Source organism: Lactuca saligna, chromosome 7 (genome assembly GCF_052625555.1).
Source record: "Lactuca saligna cultivar CGN05327 chromosome 7, ASM5262555v1, whole genome shotgun sequence".
Lineage (NCBI taxonomy): Eukaryota > Viridiplantae > Streptophyta > Magnoliopsida > Asterales > Asteraceae > Lactuca > Lactuca saligna.
This window is the reverse complement of record NC_136423.1, coordinates 123,706,535-123,723,668: the sequence shown is the minus strand read 5'-3', so window position 1 is coordinate 123,723,668 and position 17,134 is coordinate 123,706,535. Positions and strand designations below refer to the sequence as shown.

Here is a 17,134-nt window from a genome sequence, read left to right as displayed (position 1 = left end):
CTATCAAGCTTAGCCATCATTGCCGCCATGCTATCGTTAACAGTGTTCACTACCCCCTACTGACTTCATTTCGTGGGTTATGATATTCTCTAGAGTGTTTAGAGAATTCCTCAATTAATTCCTTTATCACCTGGGGTGGCTTCTTGGTGAGCGGTCGTTGCGAGTTAAGAAGCTACCTTGTAGTCACATTGACCCCATCATAAAAGATGGAGACTTCTTGTTGGCTATTAAGATCATGATGTGGGCAATTCCTTAGTAGACTTTTGTATCTCTCCCATGCCTCATAAAGGGATTCTCCAAATTGTTGTTCGACGTTGGCTATATCTTTCTTCAACTTGGCTATTTTTGAAGGTGGGCAAAACTGGTCAATGAGTTCTTCTTTCATCTTAGCCCATGTAGTGATGGATTCGGGGGGAAGTGACTTGAGCCAATCCTTTGCAGCACCCTTGAATGTAACCAGAAGCATATGAAGCAGCTGGGTTTCACGAGGCATGTTTGGAACATTAAAATAATCAGCTACATCATTGACTTCATCCAGGTGTTTATAGGTATCTTCGTGGTCTTTTCCGTAGAAGGGGATCTCCTTGAGTTGTGTAAGTATGTGACCCCTAAGCTCAAAAGTGGTAGTCGCGGGAATTACGGGTTGCATAAGTCCCATGCCGGTATCATCTCGTATCCTCTTATTCCTTTCGCCCATGGGAACTTCATCGATGTTCTCCATGGTGTTGTCAAAGTCTCCTTCTTGATCGCTTTCCTCTTCGTATTCGGTTCCGTAGTCGTATTCGAATTCGGCTTTTTTTGGATTGTCTTCAATTTCCTCTAACTTGCTTTCTTCACTCTTTCGACTGCTGGTCTCTCCTAGTTTCTTGTTCTTTTTCTTCCCAAAAACCATCTTCAAGCGAGTCAAATGTGACTTCTTAGGTGTATTCAAGCTTTCAACGTCCTTGCCTTTGTTTTTCCTCAAAGCGGATTCTGGGTCTTCAAAAGGGGGAACCAGGGGTATGTTGGATCCTCTGGTCATGAAAATCCTGCAAACAAAACAAGAAAAATGCGTAAAAAGAACAAAAATAAAATAAAACTAAAAAGTGCAAAACTGCGACGGACTCGCCGAGTAGGTTCGACTGCACTCGGCGAGTTCAAGGCAGAAACAGAAAAAATTTCGAATTAATTTCTAAAATAGAAAACAATTAAAACTAATCCTAATAACTAAATTACCTAAAAAAAATAACTTTGTGCAAGATAAATCTCACACAAAGGATCGATGAAACAAGAAATTAGTGCTAATTTTTGAACCGTTCCCCGACAACAGCACCAAAAATTTGATGTGTGTGAACTCAACTAGTTTTAATGCTACTTTTAATTATAAAACTGACACACAAAGGCAGTGGACCTATCAATTGTGGTGTAGTTAAATAAGTAAGGTATCGAACACAGGAAACGGAAAATTAAGACTGAAAACTAAAATTATCTAAAAACAAGTATTAAATGAAGGGTTTTCTCTAGTTTTACAAGACTAGAAACTTAATTATTATAACTAACACTCAAATTAACTAACTAACAACTAGAGCACGAAATTACCAACTAAATTCAATAATAAGGAGGAGTTTTGTTTAGGTTCGACTCATTTGTTCCAATGGATGATTTCAATGTATTGGATTAATTCTTCATTGGCTACCGATTAAGAAGATTTGATTCACATTCGCTATTACTAATCCTTAGAAAACAAATTAACTCAAGTAGTGGCCAGTTACCTAATTTAACGGATTTTCTAGTTATTGATTCGGGTTAAATAATACTTGTAATGGTTAATTAAATTGACCCTTCAATTAACCTCTTCTTGATGTTCATCAAACAAGCTCACACATTAACTTACTATCTTCTAGTTAATTCTAGTTTCACGTTCTCTATTCCTAGACATACAACTATGTGGTCACAATAAATTATATGAAATTAATAACTAAGAGATGTTCATACAACTTAATTACTGATTTATTAACAGAAGAATAGTTATTGCTAACACATAAGGTTCTTTAACAAGCTTAATAAAATATAATCACCAATTAAAACTAATCCTAATCAAATAATCAATCCATGTTCAAAAATTTATCTACCTTAAATAGAAGTTACGAGTTTTAGCTCATGATTGCAATATACATAAACTGAAAAACAAAATGAAAGTATGTAGACATGATTCAAATCAAAAGGTTATTAAGAATAAACCAAAATTGTCTTGATTCTCTTCACAATTGATTATAGGGTTGATTCTGTAGCTGCTCACGTCCTAGCAGTACCTCCAATCGTTCAACAACCTCTCTAGGGTTCCAGAAATGTCCTTAATTTGGGTTTGTGAGTTCTATTTATAGTTGGCGAGTCCAGTGACCTACTCGTCGAGTTCTTCACTTAAAATCCGTGTACGACAAGGATTCCACATATTGCTTCGCGAACCTTCACATCTACTCGTCGAGTAGACGACCCTACTCGCCGAGTAGCTTCAGAATTGAGCTTTTTCTTCTTTCTTTCGTTCCCGAGCTTCCGTTCATATCTCCTGCTTCCTTTTACTTCCGAGCTTCTTTTTTGGATTGAAAAAATAATTTTAACAATATTAAGTATCTTTTGTCCATAATATGCAATTGATTAGCCAATAAATGATAAAAAAATCCAACATAAAATATAGCTAAATATGAAAACATCAATAGTCCATGGAGGTTATAAACTTGTGGATCATGAAATATGGAAAGCCATGACAATTAGTGTTTACATGGTGTAATTCTACTTGTGACATAACTATATAAAGACCCCAAATCTAGCAAAATCGGCACTACAAGTGAAGAACTAGAGGGCTATCCGATTTTGAGTGATTGTGAACTTTTCTCAAAGTTATTCTAAGTGTTTTGGTGTTGTGTGAGACATTTGAGGCATCACACTTGAGGTGCTAGGCTCACAAGGTTCTCAAGGAATCCAAGCAACAAAAGGTATGTTCTTCTACTAGCTATTATGATTCAAAGTTCCCCATGCCATGCTAGTAAGGTTAAGAACCTTGGAAAATAAAATTTTCATGTATCTTAGTAAAACATAGATCTAAGGTTTCTATGGTTGCATTAACACCTTAGGAGTGTTAGAATGCTCAAAACCCTTCAGAAGATTGGGGGATACAGAGACGTTGTCATGAACGAGTGTAACACCTGTTCCAAGTATTATTTAAAATGTCAAGTTTTAGGGTTTTAGGCTTGGACTCGACGAGTTGGGGACCTGTCGATTAGAGTCATTTATGAGGACGCGGGATTAAGATCCTACTCGACGAGTCGGAAATCCTTGACTTGACGAGTAGGAACTGTAACGAGAAAACCTAATTTTCAGGGGTTTGTACCCTATTTAAAGAACTTATGGCTCATTTACAGCCCCTTTCATCGTTCCTACAACCATAAAAACCCTAGTTTGAGCCTTTCACCTTCTTGAGAGAGAAACAGAGCTGTTGAGAGTGATTTATTGTGTGATTGTGAAGATTTTGGTGCTTAAAGAAGAAGGAGCAAAGAGGGAAGCAGTAGATCCGACATCCACCTTGCATTGGTGACCATATTGAGGTATAAGGCCGTTATCTTGACCTTGATTTGCTTAGATCTCTTTTTGTGGTTGTAAATGGTCACTTTTGGTACCAAAAGGGTGTCATCTTCGGATCTGGACTTGTCACAAGGATATGGTTCCAGATCTGTACCCATCTAGATCTTCAATGACGCAAAGGGGTAAAAACAAAAAGGACTGAAGGAACTCGTTGAGTCCCTTATACGACTCGACGAGTCGAGTAGGGTTTACCCGCTTTCGAGTTTCCGAATGATTTCTGTGAAGGAATTAGGGTTTTTGGTATGCATGGGTTTTCGATCTACTGGACCTTGAGGAACTCAACGCGTTACATAGGTTACTGAGCAAGTTGAGGAGTTACTTGGGAACTTGGCGAGTTGCTGGATGCACTCAACGAGTTGAGGTCAACATTGACTGTTGACCTTAAATGTTGACCTTGACTTTGACCCGGGTTGACTTTGAGGATAATTACGGTAATTAGAGATGGTGACAAGTCAATTAAATGATGATTATAGGTTGTTGAGTTGGAGTAGCACGTGGAGTTTATCCGATCTTAGCTTGTCAGTTTAACATTCACGAAAGGTGAGTCCCCTCACCATACCAATGGGTCGAAGGCACCAAGGCTGACCCATTTTGTGATATGTGGTACTCTTGTTGATTGTCGAGATATGTGGTATGATATTTAGTTGTGCTAAGTGTTTTGCTAGCTATATGTGGTACTTGTAGGGAAGACCATGGGGGAGCCCATGACACTTGGATGTAAGACCATGTGGAGGAGCCCATGGATTTTCAAGTAAATACCATGGGAGGAGCCCATGACACATGGATGTAATACCATGTGGGGGAGCCCATGGATTTCCAACTAAAGACCATAGGGGAGCCCATGGCACGTAGGTGTAAGACCATATGGGCGAGCCCATGACATCCTGGAGTAAGACTTTGGGAGGAGCCCACGATATCCTTATATGTTTGTACGCATGGCTTATGTGGTATATGTAGCATTTATAGCTAATATGATATGTGTTTATGTGGATTGTGTGTAGGGTATGCTCTGGGGAACTCACTAAGCATTAGCTTACTTTTTGTTGATTTGTTTCAGATACTTCGGAGCCTAAGGGTAAGGGCATGGTTTGGTGGCACGGCGTGCACTCGCCGACATTTATTTTGATGTGACACTCTGATGTTTTGAATAAAATATTCATGTTATGAATTTTGAAAATAGTGGTCAATGTTACTTCACATATTATGGGAATATTTAGCTAATTAAAAATGAACATTTTATTTGAAAATTTTGGGTCATTACAAGTTGGTATCAGAGCCTTGGTTTGAAGGATTTGGGCATACTCTCGGATGTGTCAGGACTCCAACTAAGGAAATGGTAAAATTGTTTTCAAAATAAATAAATAAATAAATAAATAAATAAATAAAAGTTAAAAGCATTCTAGAATGAGAAAAAGGAGAGTGTAATGCGTGCGATCGGCCTAGCCAAGTAAGTAGTTCCCCCATTATGTTAGCCATGTTATACTGATATGTGAGTTATGATAACCGTTTGAATCTTGCTATGTGCATGCCTTCAAAATTGTATACGGTTAGGATCTTATAGCCTCAGAATGATTGATTTGGCCTTATTTCCTATTCCTTGTCTGGTTGTGGTCTTAGGGTAGAGTCTGTTATTCAAAAGTCTATTTGATCCTTTTCTGTGTATAATTTGCATGCATAAGGCAACCTAGTATGATTGAGTTCTATTTTGATATGGATGGAGGAAATCTTAGGTTAGCCTAGGATTTGAGCTATGCATAGTCTGTGAGAAATGATTTGTTTTGGGACAAATTAGAGTTATCAAGTAAAGCCTTGGGGAAGGTACAGGTAGGTGTGAAAGGTAGTATTGTGCTTCTACTACTAAAAGCACAAGACCTGTACCCGAACCAATATTAGATCTGGAAACTCTAAGGAGGACTAGTATGGGTGGATCCCCTCTATGGACATCTTGATCATTATGTTTTATAGTATTGCAGAGCAGTATGTTGGTGACACGATTTGGAGCAGGGGGATCAGGATCAAGATCTAGATCAGGGGTTGGGTCAGGTGACACTATCGAGGCCATTGACGAGAGGCTTCGTGAGCTTATTGCAGCAAAGGTTACCAGGGGAATCCTTGATGCTAACCCAATTATCATTGGGACGGTCAAGGAGGGTATGATGGAAACCATGGAGGAGAGGCTCAGGGAATTCAAAGCTGAGATTGATGCGGGCCAAGTCGGGGCCTGGACTCCCTCGTTCTGGGAGTTCAAGGCGTATGGGGAGCTGGAGTTTTTCGGGGTCAGGGACCCCATTGTTAGCCAACGCTAGGTGGCAGCCATAGAGAACGCCGAGCACACGAGTTCATTCCCTGATGCGGTAAATGTGGGTTTTTCTCCATGAATGCTGAGGGATCGGGCCCATGATTGGTGGGGCGGTGTGGCTGAGATAACATGGGCTGATTTTTTAGGCGATTTGAATTGGAGTTTGCACTACCTATCAAGATGCAACAGCCGGTTAGGGAGTTTCATGAGGTACAGCAGACCATCGAGATTGTGGCGGAAATCACCACCAAGTTTCTGGAATGGGCAATTTTTATTCCACAGTATGCTACCGATGAGGACATGAGGCAGATGAGGTATCATTCCATGCCGAGGGATGATATCTGGGAGTTTGTGAGTTTTATAGGGTGCAAAACCATGAATGAGATGGTGGGGAAGGCCCGTGAGCGGGAGATGGAGTTGGACTTCCGTACCAAGCGTAAGCCAGAGCAGGCACAAATAGTAGTAGGTCAGGCTAAAAAGCTAAGACATTGGATTCTTCTAGTAGGGGCCAACAGGGCCGTGACTGGTGTTCTAAGTGCAGTAAACCACATAGTGGGGGTTGTCGGATAGCGGGCTCGAGATGTTATGCGTGTGGCCAGCCGAGTCACTTAAGCAGGGATTTCCCCAAGAAGGGCTTGATTGGTTTTCATTGCAACCAGATTGGCCATAAGTGGCCCGACTACCTGAGGTTGTAGGATGGGGAAGGAGTGGCAGTGCCTGCACCCGCCACACTGTAGATCACTGATGGCCACCCTGCTAAGGCGATGCAACTTCGGTGAAGAGTCGTGCATTTCAGTTGATCACCGACCAGGCTTGAACAGCACCAGACGTTGTGGCTGGTACGCACTTATCTACCTGCTCAATATTTATTTATTTGCATTGCTTATGTGTACATTGTGATTATGTATAGGGACCTTTTTGGTCAACGGTATGTCTGCCCACCTTTTGTTCGATTTAGGAGCCACCCGATCGTTTGTATTTCTTGCACTTAGCAAGAAGTTTTAGGATGCATCGGGGACTCTGGATTCCCCGGTTGAGGTTAAGATTGCATACAATCGTATTGTTGGCGTTGCGAGGGTGTATGAGGACTGTGTATTGAATGTGCTTGGGGAGAGGTTTCGTGTTGATCTAGTCCCGAGACCGTTGCGAGGGTTGAAGGTGATTGTAGGGATGAACTCGTTGGGGGCCAATGGGTCCATGATAGATTGTGAGCGCCAGTTAGTGAGGGTTCGAATCCTAAGTGGGCGAGTACTAGTTATTCACTTGGAGAAGGCCTCATAGGGGCCAACCCTGTGTACACCTGCGAAGGCTAGGAGGTTTCTGCAACAGGGTTGTACGGGGTTTCTGGCATACATCTTGAGTACAATAGTTGAGACCCCGAGGGATTTGGACAGTGGACCGGTTGTATAGGAGTTTCGGGATGTCTTTCCAAGGAGTTACCTGGAGTACCTCTGGAGAGGCAAGTGGAGTTTCGCATTGATTTGGTGCCAGGTGCCGCTCCGACAGCCAAGGCCTCATACCGACTAACTCCGCCAGAGATGCATGAACTATCTAGACAACTTTAGGAGCTGCTAGACCGATGATTTATCCGTATGAGCAGTTTCCCGTGGGGAGCTCTGATCCTGTTCATCAAAAAGAAGGATGGGTCACACAAGATGTGCATTGATTATCGAGAGCTAAACAAACTAACGGTGAAAAATCGTTATTCGCTACCGAGGATCGACGATTTGTTTGATCAGCTATAGGGTGCTTGTTGGTTTTCCAAGATTGATTTTCGTTCGGGATACCACCAGATGAGGATTCGAGATGAGGATATACCAAAGACAACTTTTAGGACCCGGTACGGGCATTATGAGTTTGAGGCGATGCCATTTCGGCTCGCGAATGCTCCAGAAGCATTCATGGATCTCATGAGCAGAGTGTGTAGACCGATGCTGGATGGGTCGGTGATCGTATTTATTAATAATATCCTTGTCTATTCTAAGACCAAGGAGCAATATGATCAACATCTAAGGGATGTATTGGAGACGTTGAGAGCAGACAAGCTATATGCCAAATTCTCAAAATGTGATTTCTGGCTACGTGAGGTGCAGTTTTTGGGGCACATCATCAAACAGGAGGGTATTTCGGTTGATCCATCCAAGTTGAGGTGGTGATGTTGTGGGAAGTACCAAAGAATGCATTTGAGATCCATAGCTTCTTGGGTTAGCGGGCTATTACAGGAAATTCATCTAGTACTTCTCCAACATCGCTGTGCCTTTGACCCGCTTGACCAAGAAAAATGTAACATTTCATTGGGGCCCGAATCAGTAGTTGGCTTTTGAGACCCTAAGATAGGGGTTGTGTGAGGCTATGATTCTCATGCTACATGAGGGACTGGATAATTTGGTAGTATACTGTGATGCGTCGATCTCGGGGTTAGGCATTGTACTAATGCAGAGGGGGCATGTGATCACTTACGCCTCGAGGTAGTTGAAGCCTCATGAGGCGAATTACCCCACTCACGATATGGAATTGGGGGCAGTGTGTTTGCTCTCAAGATTTGGAGGCGTTACTTATATGGGGTACAATACACTATCTACACTTATCATAAGAGCTTGAAGTACTTGATGAATCAGCAGAACCTCAACATACGATAGAGGAGGTGGTTGGACATGTTGAAAGATTATCATTGCGAGTTCTTAAATCATCCAGGGAAGGCCAATGTGGTGGCTGATGCTTTGAGCCGCAAGACGGTAGGTTCCCCAATTGGGAATGTTTGTTTGAGGATGAAAGTGATCTCTCCATTGTTGGATATGATCAAGGAGGCTCATGTGGAGGGTTTGAAGAAAGAAAATTAGAAGTTAGAGTAGATACATGAGCAAATTCCTTTGTTTGTCCGGAATCGTCAAGGTCTCTTGACTCAGTGTGGCCAGGTATGGGTTCTGACATCGGGAGGGGTGAGGCAGAAAATATTGGAGGAGGCACACAAATCCAAGTTCTATATACATCCAGGTGATAAAAAAATGTATAGAGACTTAAGGTTGAGTTACTGGTGGCTATGCATGAAGCGGGAGATCGCCTGGTTTGTGGAGGGTGTTTGACCTACCGGAAGGTCAAGGCCGAGCATCAGCGTCATCAAGGCAAGGTTCAGCTGCTACCCATTTCCATGTGAAAGTGGGAAGAGATCACTATATACTTCATCACGGAGTTACTGAGGATAGTGAACTTTGTGGATGCCATATGGATTATTGTGGATAGACTGATGAAGAGTGCCCACTTTATTCCGAATTCTGAGAGCATATCCTCCGAGAAATTGGTGGATATTTATGTGAGAGAGGTGGTGGTGAGACATGGGGTGCCAATATCGGTAGTCTCTGACAGAGATGTTCGATTTACATCTAGATTCTGGAAGAAGTTCCACTAGGAACTGGGCACTCAGTTGCATTTTAGCACGACATACCACCCCCAGACAGATGGCCAGCGCGAGAGGACGATCCAGACACTCGAGGATATGCTTCAAGCATGCATGTTGGATTTTGGAGGTAGTTGGGATACATACTTCCCGTTGGCAGAGTTTTCATACAACAATTGTTACCATGCCAGTATCGACCGGCCTCCGTTTAAGATGTTGTATGGTCGAAGATGTAGGACCCCAGTTTTTTGGGGCAAGGTGGGACACCGAGTCACGGGGAGCATAGAAGTACTACTCAAGACTACCAGGTTGATTCAATAGGTCTGTGACCGGCTGTGAGTCGCACAGAGCCTCCATAAAAGTTATAATGACCGACAGCGACCGGACCTTGAGTTCCAGGAGAGGGACTTTGTGTTACTAAAAGTGTCGCCATGGAAAGGATTTATCAGGTTTCGAAAGAGAGGCAAGGTTGGACCCCGATATATTGGAACGTTCAGGATTAAGGCCCAGTTAGGCAAGGTGGCCTATCACTTGGAACTACCGGTGGAGCTTAGCCAGATTCACAACACCTTCCATGTGTCACAGCTTCGGAAGTGTGTTACTGACGAGGCTGCGGTCGTTTCACAAGATGAAATTCAGGTGGACAAGAGCCTGAACTACATTGAGAGGCCTGTTACGATTCTAGATAGGAAGACTAAGGCTCTTCAAAACAAGGAGGTGAAGCTAGTAAAGGTGTAATGAAAGCACTGAAGGGGCTCCGAATAGACATGGGAGTCGGAAGAGGTGATGCAAGAACACTACCCGAACTTGTTCACGTCAGCAGACTTCGAGGACGAAGTCTAGTTCAAGTGGAGGAGATTTGTAACACCTATTCAGGGTATTATTTAAACTTTCAAGTTTTAGGGTTTTAGGTTTGGACTCGATGAGTTGGGGGAGCTCCAACTCGTCAAGTAGATTCATTTATGAGGATGCGGGATTTACACCCTACTCGATGAGTCGGAAAGCCCTGACTCGACGAGTAGGCATTGTAATGAGAAACCCTAATTTTTAGGGCTTTGTACCTTATTTAAAGAACTTATGGCTCATTTGTAGTCCCTTCCATCGTTCTTATAGCCAAAGAAACCCTAGTTTGAGCCTTAAGCCTTCTTGAGAGAGAAAGAGAGCACTTGAGAGTAATTTTTAGTGTGATTATGAATATTTTGGAGCTTGAAGAGGAAGGAGCAAAGTGGGAAGCAGTAGATTCGACATCCACCTTGCATTGGTGACCATATTAAGGTATAAAGCCATTATCTTGAACTTTAGTTTCTTAGATTTATTTTATTGGATGTAAATAGTTACTTTTGGTGCCAAAAGGGTGTCATCTTCGGATCTGGACTTGTCATACGGATATGGTTCCAAATCTGTACCCATCTAGGTCTTCAATGACATAAAGTTGCTCACTTTATTCAACTTAGGCCCTTTCCATGCATTAAGACCTTGTAGGAACCTTAATTTTGGTGTTTTAAGCTTGTGAGGCCTTACATGCATGTAAAGTTTGCAACTTTACGTGGTGACTACACTAGGAGAAGTTGAATCTGAAGTTTGGGACCTTATATATCATTGGAAAGGACTGAACACAAAAAGAATTAAAGGAACACATCGAGTACCTAAGACAACTCGATGAGTCGAGTAAGGTTTACCCGCTTTCGAGATTCTGAATGATTTCTATGAAGGAATTGGGGTTTTCAGTCTGCATGGATTTTCGGTCTACTGGACCTTAAGGAACTCGATGAGTTACATAGTTAACTCAACGAGTTGAGGAGTTACTTAGGAACTCGACGAGTGGCTGGATGCAATCGACGAGTTAAGGTCAACCTTGCTTGTTGACCTTGACTTTGACCAGGGTTGACTAGGACTGACTTTTGAGGATAATTATGGTAATTTGGGATTGTGACAAGTCAATTACATGATGATTATATGATGTTGAGTTGGCGTAGATCATGGGGTTTATCTGATCTTAGCTTGTCAGTTCAACATTCATGAGAGGTGAATCTCCTCACCATACCAATGGGTCAAAGGCACAAAGGCTGACCCATTTTGTGATATGTGGTATACTTGTTGATTTTCAAGATACATGGTATGATAGTTAGTTATGCTAAATGTTTTGCTAGCTATATGTGGTACTTGCAGGGAAGACCATGGGGGGAGCCCATGATACTTGGATGTAAGATCACGTGTGGGAGCCCATGGCTTTCCAACGAAAGACCATGGGGGAGCCCATGACACTTAGGTGTAAGACCATGTGGGGGATCCCATGACATCCTGGAGTAAGACCTTGGGAGGAGCCCACGACATCCTTATATGTTTGTATGCATGACTTATGTGGTATATGTAGCCTTTATAGCTAATATGATATGTAATTATGTGGATTGTGTGTGAAGTATGCTCTGGGGAACTCACTAAGCATTAGCTTACAATTTTTTGATTTATTTTAGGTACTTTGGAGCCTAAGGGAAAGGGCAAGGTTTGATGGCGCGACATGCACTCTCCGACATTTGTTTTGATGGGACACTCTGATGTTTTGAATAAAATGTTAATGTTATCAATTTTAAAAATAGCGGTTAATATTACTTCACATTTTATGGGAATATTTGGCTAATTAAAAATGAAAATTTTATTTGAAAACTTTAGGTCGTTACAACGTGGCTCGCAAGACTCGATATTTCGTGCATCCCAGTTCAGACAAGATTTACATGGACCTCAAGAAACTTTATTGGTGGCCGAACATGAAAGATGAAATCGATACCTTTGTGGGAAAGTGCCTAACTTGCGCCAAGGTTAAGGTAGAATACCAGAAGCCCTCGGGTATGCTGCAACAACTAGAGATACCTGAGTGGAAGTGGGAGCGGATAACCATGAATTTCATAACCAAGTTACCCAAGACGATAAGTGGACTTGACACCATCTGGGTGATCATTGACAGATTGACCAAAGGAATCCGGAAAAATGGAGAAACTAACCAGAACATACATTAAATAGATCATACAACTTCATGGTGTACCAATATCTATTATCTCTGGCAGAGATAGTAGATTCACCTCACGGTTCTGGCAGTCACTACAAAAATCCCCGGGGACTAGACTGGACATGAGTACAACCTACCACCCACAGACCGACGGACAGAGTGAAAGGACTATTCAAACATTGGAAGATATGTTGAGAGCTTGCATGTTAGACTTTGGTAAAGCATAGGATAACCATTTACCACTTTTCGAGTTCTCATACAAAATTAGATATCACACTAGCATCGAAGTTTCTCCATTCAAAGCCCTTCATGGCCGCGAGTGCAGATCACCTTGGTGTTGGGCTGAGGTGGGTGACATGCAACTAGAAAAGGGGAAAGTGTCTGACAGCATGCTCACTGGCCCCGAAATCATAAGGGAGACAATAGAAAAGATCGTACAAATTTGGGAACAATTGAAAGCTTCTAGAGACCAACATAAGAGTTATGCGGATAAAAGACGGAAGCCCTTGGAATTCAATGTCGGGGACCGTGTACTATTTAAAGTCTCACCTTGGAAAGGAATGATACGTTTCAAAAAACATGGGAAACTAAATCCAAGGTATATCGGGCCGTTCGAGATCCTTACCAAGATTGGCCCGGTGGCATACAAGCTTCGATTACCGCAGGAACTCAATAACATACATCCCACCTATCATGTGTCCAACTTAAAGAGGTGCTTGTACGATGAGACTCTCATCATCCCACTTGATGAAATTGAAATCAACGAGAGTCTTTGCTTCATAGAAGAACGTGTAGAAATCTTGGACATGGAGATCAAAAGAACGAAACAAAGCTGCATGACTATTGTAAAGGTCCACTGGAATGCCAAACGAGGATCTGAATACACCAAGGAACAAGAAGATGCAATGAAACAAAAGTACCCACATCTTTTCCCCAACCCTTGAAGTCCCACTCAAAATGATAATTTCGGGATGAAATTCCTTCTAATGAGAGGATGATGTGACAACCATTAACTTAGGGTCAAACAAAGTCAACTAGTCAACTCAGTCAAATCAACTAGTACTAGTACATTAGATTTTACTCTATGTTTTCTAATGTACAACTTACTATTGTAATACAAAGTGTCACTCAAAAGTTTCATATGTTCAGAAAAATCTAAACCCTAAATAGGGTGAGTGACATATCAATTCGATAAATGCAACTATGTACCCTTTTGGGGGGTAGGTAACACTCATAACGTGGTGTAGTGGAGTTTACAATCCTCACACTAAAGGGGAAAACCATAACAAAGGCTACAAACAAAATCTATCTCTCTATCTCTCTCTCCCAAACATCTCCTAATGTCTGTCAAATCTCTCCGAAATCTCTCTTGGCATTAAAAATCACATTTCCAACTTTTCCATAAACACCCATGCCATCCCAACCCTTCAAATTGTAGAAAACCACTTAATACAATAGGAGAAAATAGGAACCGACAAGTTCGATGCGAAACCATCTCAAGATGCGAACCCTCTCAGGATGTTAAACCCTACCATGCGAAGCCTAATATCAAACCTAAGGCTACCTGTGAATCCATCTTCGGAACGAAACTCGAGAATTTCACACCTTACTCGGATATTCTTGCAGGCGGACCTCTATCTTCACTTCAGACAATTTCACATATCCTCAGCAAGGTTCACATTCACATGCTCGTACCTTCGCATCTACGGAGACATCTTCACCGTGAGCCTCGGACCTTTACACCCAAGACCTTTCACATGCAATCCTCTCCCACCTAACCTTCCCTTCGCATCCTCCCCTCTCAATTTCAGATTTTTGAGCAGTTTCGCACTTTTCATCATTTTTATGAGTTTTTAACGTGGGATGTCCACATAACTCATATTTTTCACATCTTAGACTCCCTAAACTCATATTTTATCTACATTTTGAGGATTTATTAATTATAAATCATTCTTTTTCATTAAGAAATATCTAAATTTAAATAAATATTATATTATACAAGTGGGTCAAATGGATCCCCACTTGCCACCTCTATGTTATTTCCTCACTTCCCATTGCTCAAATCATTATTCATTAGACATTCCAACACTAATCCACTTGCCTTATTATATTCTATTCAAATTACATATAAAACCCACCTCCAGGAGATTTATTTCTTCACTTCCACACTTCCTTCCAAAAACCCACTTTTTTTCTCCACAAAAGAGCTCTCACTTTTTCTCCACAAAAGAGCTCTCACATTTTACAAAACTGCCTATCATTTCAGAATATATTTCGAACTAGACAGTGAAAATGGACATTTTCACATTGGTTAGACACCACTAAAGGCCATAATAAAAATTATGGACAAAGTAAACTCATTTTCTAAATTCTTGGAGTTTACGGATTCAAATTTTGACTTACGATGGTTTTTCTAGAAGTTTTCTAAACACATGAACATAAAAGTTTAAATAGAAAAATGATTTATGGTTCATTAACACTTTACAATATGCTGATCAAAGTGTGTAATATTATAGAAATACATATTGATTATATTTCATGCTATTTTACTTTAATGAAAAGGTAATAATCATACACATATGGGTTTTCATCACTACCAAACATTTATGATAAACTATAATAGGTATAGTTTATGGTTCATTTATACTATGAACATACTTAGGAAGGTTTTATTTCCAATACAAAATGGTTTTTCATTCACACTACACGTAAACTCGTTGAATCAGATTTTTGAGCTGAAGTTTTCATGTATAAATCAATGTACCTACCAACTCCTGTATTATAACCAGAGTATTTTGTAGGAAGAGCGTGATACTTGTGTATAGATTTATATTGAGATTGACAATCCTGAACCTAAGCTGCTTGTAACAGCTAGACCAACAGGTCTGGGGTGACAAATATTATAACATTCCGACGCCTGAAGAATGTCATAACAGACCATCTATGTCGTTAGCACAGTTATAATTACTCACACGGGGAAACAACGATACATATAAATTACGGGGATACATTTACTCAAATGGTTTTATATAATTTAAAACTACACACACTATTATAAGAATGAAAAATACTTGTACATTTCGGTCTTTGGGTCTTAAGACTGTATCTCATTTCACAAGGAAAATTTTGGATTTTTTTGTGGAACATATACTGCTTTTATAAAGAAAGTATTACAACTCTCCATGCAAAAGCTTATGAACTCACCAACTTAATTGTTAACACTTTTCAAAACTAGTTGTATTCTCAGGTAATCATTAAAACAGGTAACTACAAGTTTTTGAGGATGGGATGCTAAGGCATCAGAAAAATCATTTTTGTCATCATACTGTAATTGATTTTGAAACATGTTACTCGTGAAACCATTTAATCATTTCAATTATATATATGATGGTTGTGTTTGTTTTCTTTACTATTACTTAACTGTTATGATACTGTACATGAAAACATCCCCCGGATGTTTCCGTCATCCTGGTTTGGGGGTGTGACTGATTCATATCGGAGTATTGTTTATAGTGAACTAAGTATATCAAACCACATAATATATGAAAACTCTAAATACAGTGGGATTAAAACTCTCTAACGTAACATTTTTTGTACAAGTGTACTTTAAAATATTACGATATTTTTTTTTATAAAAGTATAAGTACAATCACACTCACTAGTTTAGTGTCGTAATAGTAACAAAACAAAAATAATTAAGACAAGTTGAACACTATGTGTCACACCCCGAAAACCATAGGCGGCGGAAACATTTCCGGGGCGGACTCCACATTGAGTATCAAATCCAATGCACATAGTAAGTAAAGTAAACAACCATTACATTACATATAAAAGTTTACATTTGTTCAAAAGTAACTTTGTACATTTGTGATACATAGTATATATGAACAAAAGTAAGACGAGTCTTCTACGCACTTCGTCTTCGCCAACAGGATCATCGGGTACCTGTCTAATGCGGATATATGAGAATACAAGAAGTTTGAAAATCAACATAAAGTTGGTGAGTTCATAAGCGGTTTTGTTTTGTGAAAATGTACGAGTTTCCTTTTGGTTTCTGAAAATGTTACGACCCAAGAAAATCCCATATTTTCTTAAAAGTAATGTTTGGTTAACTGTTAGGTTACACGGTTCTGGTTATGTTTAACTGTGATCCTAGGAAAATCCCATATTTTCCTAATGTGAAAGATGTATACTGAATACCTTGTTATCCTTGTAAAGTGTGTGTTAGTTCACCAATCCCAAATGTAATGTAAAAGATGTACGCTGAAAATGTATTAGTTTTAACACGTTTATAAAACTAATAAATACCAAGTAAACTAGTTACTAAACCCATTATTACTATTAAGTAAATCTATGTTATCCAAATTGCGATTTCCATAACCATACAATAGACTAATTAGGGCAATAAATAGTCCATCACCCTATATGACTTTCGTCACCCTTGAACCTTTCGGTTCGGATGTAGCTAGCAGCCAGGTGCGGGGTAGTCAGCCCCGTATAGATCTATACACTCAAGTCACGCTCCCTATCTAAGAGATTCTGGTTACGAAGGCGGTCCTCCACTCGCGTATCTCTGTGGAGTGTTCACCGAGGACGTGTCTCCAATTATAGGATTAACAAATTTACTAGTAATAATACTGAAAGATCAAATGACTATCCTCCACTCGCGTATCTCTGTGGAGTGTTACCGAGGACAAAACCATGTTCGAATGTTATGATTTTAATTGATATAATTTGGGAAAAACATTTGTGAAAATATAAATACAACAATTTATAATGTATTTCACAAATAACATGATAATGTGTTCTGTAGGTTCAA

General features: G+C 40.3%; 1 non-coding gene across 1 annotated transcript; it reads left to right on the top strand.

Annotated features, from left to right (window-relative positions):
• Positions 1 to 230: 230 nt before the first annotated feature.
• Positions 231 to 337, top strand: LOC145007786 (small nucleolar RNA R71). Its single transcript, XR_013663152.1, has one exon. It is a non-coding gene; the product is annotated as a small nucleolar RNA R71 (small nucleolar RNA).
• Positions 338 to 17,134: the final 16,797 nt, after the last annotated feature.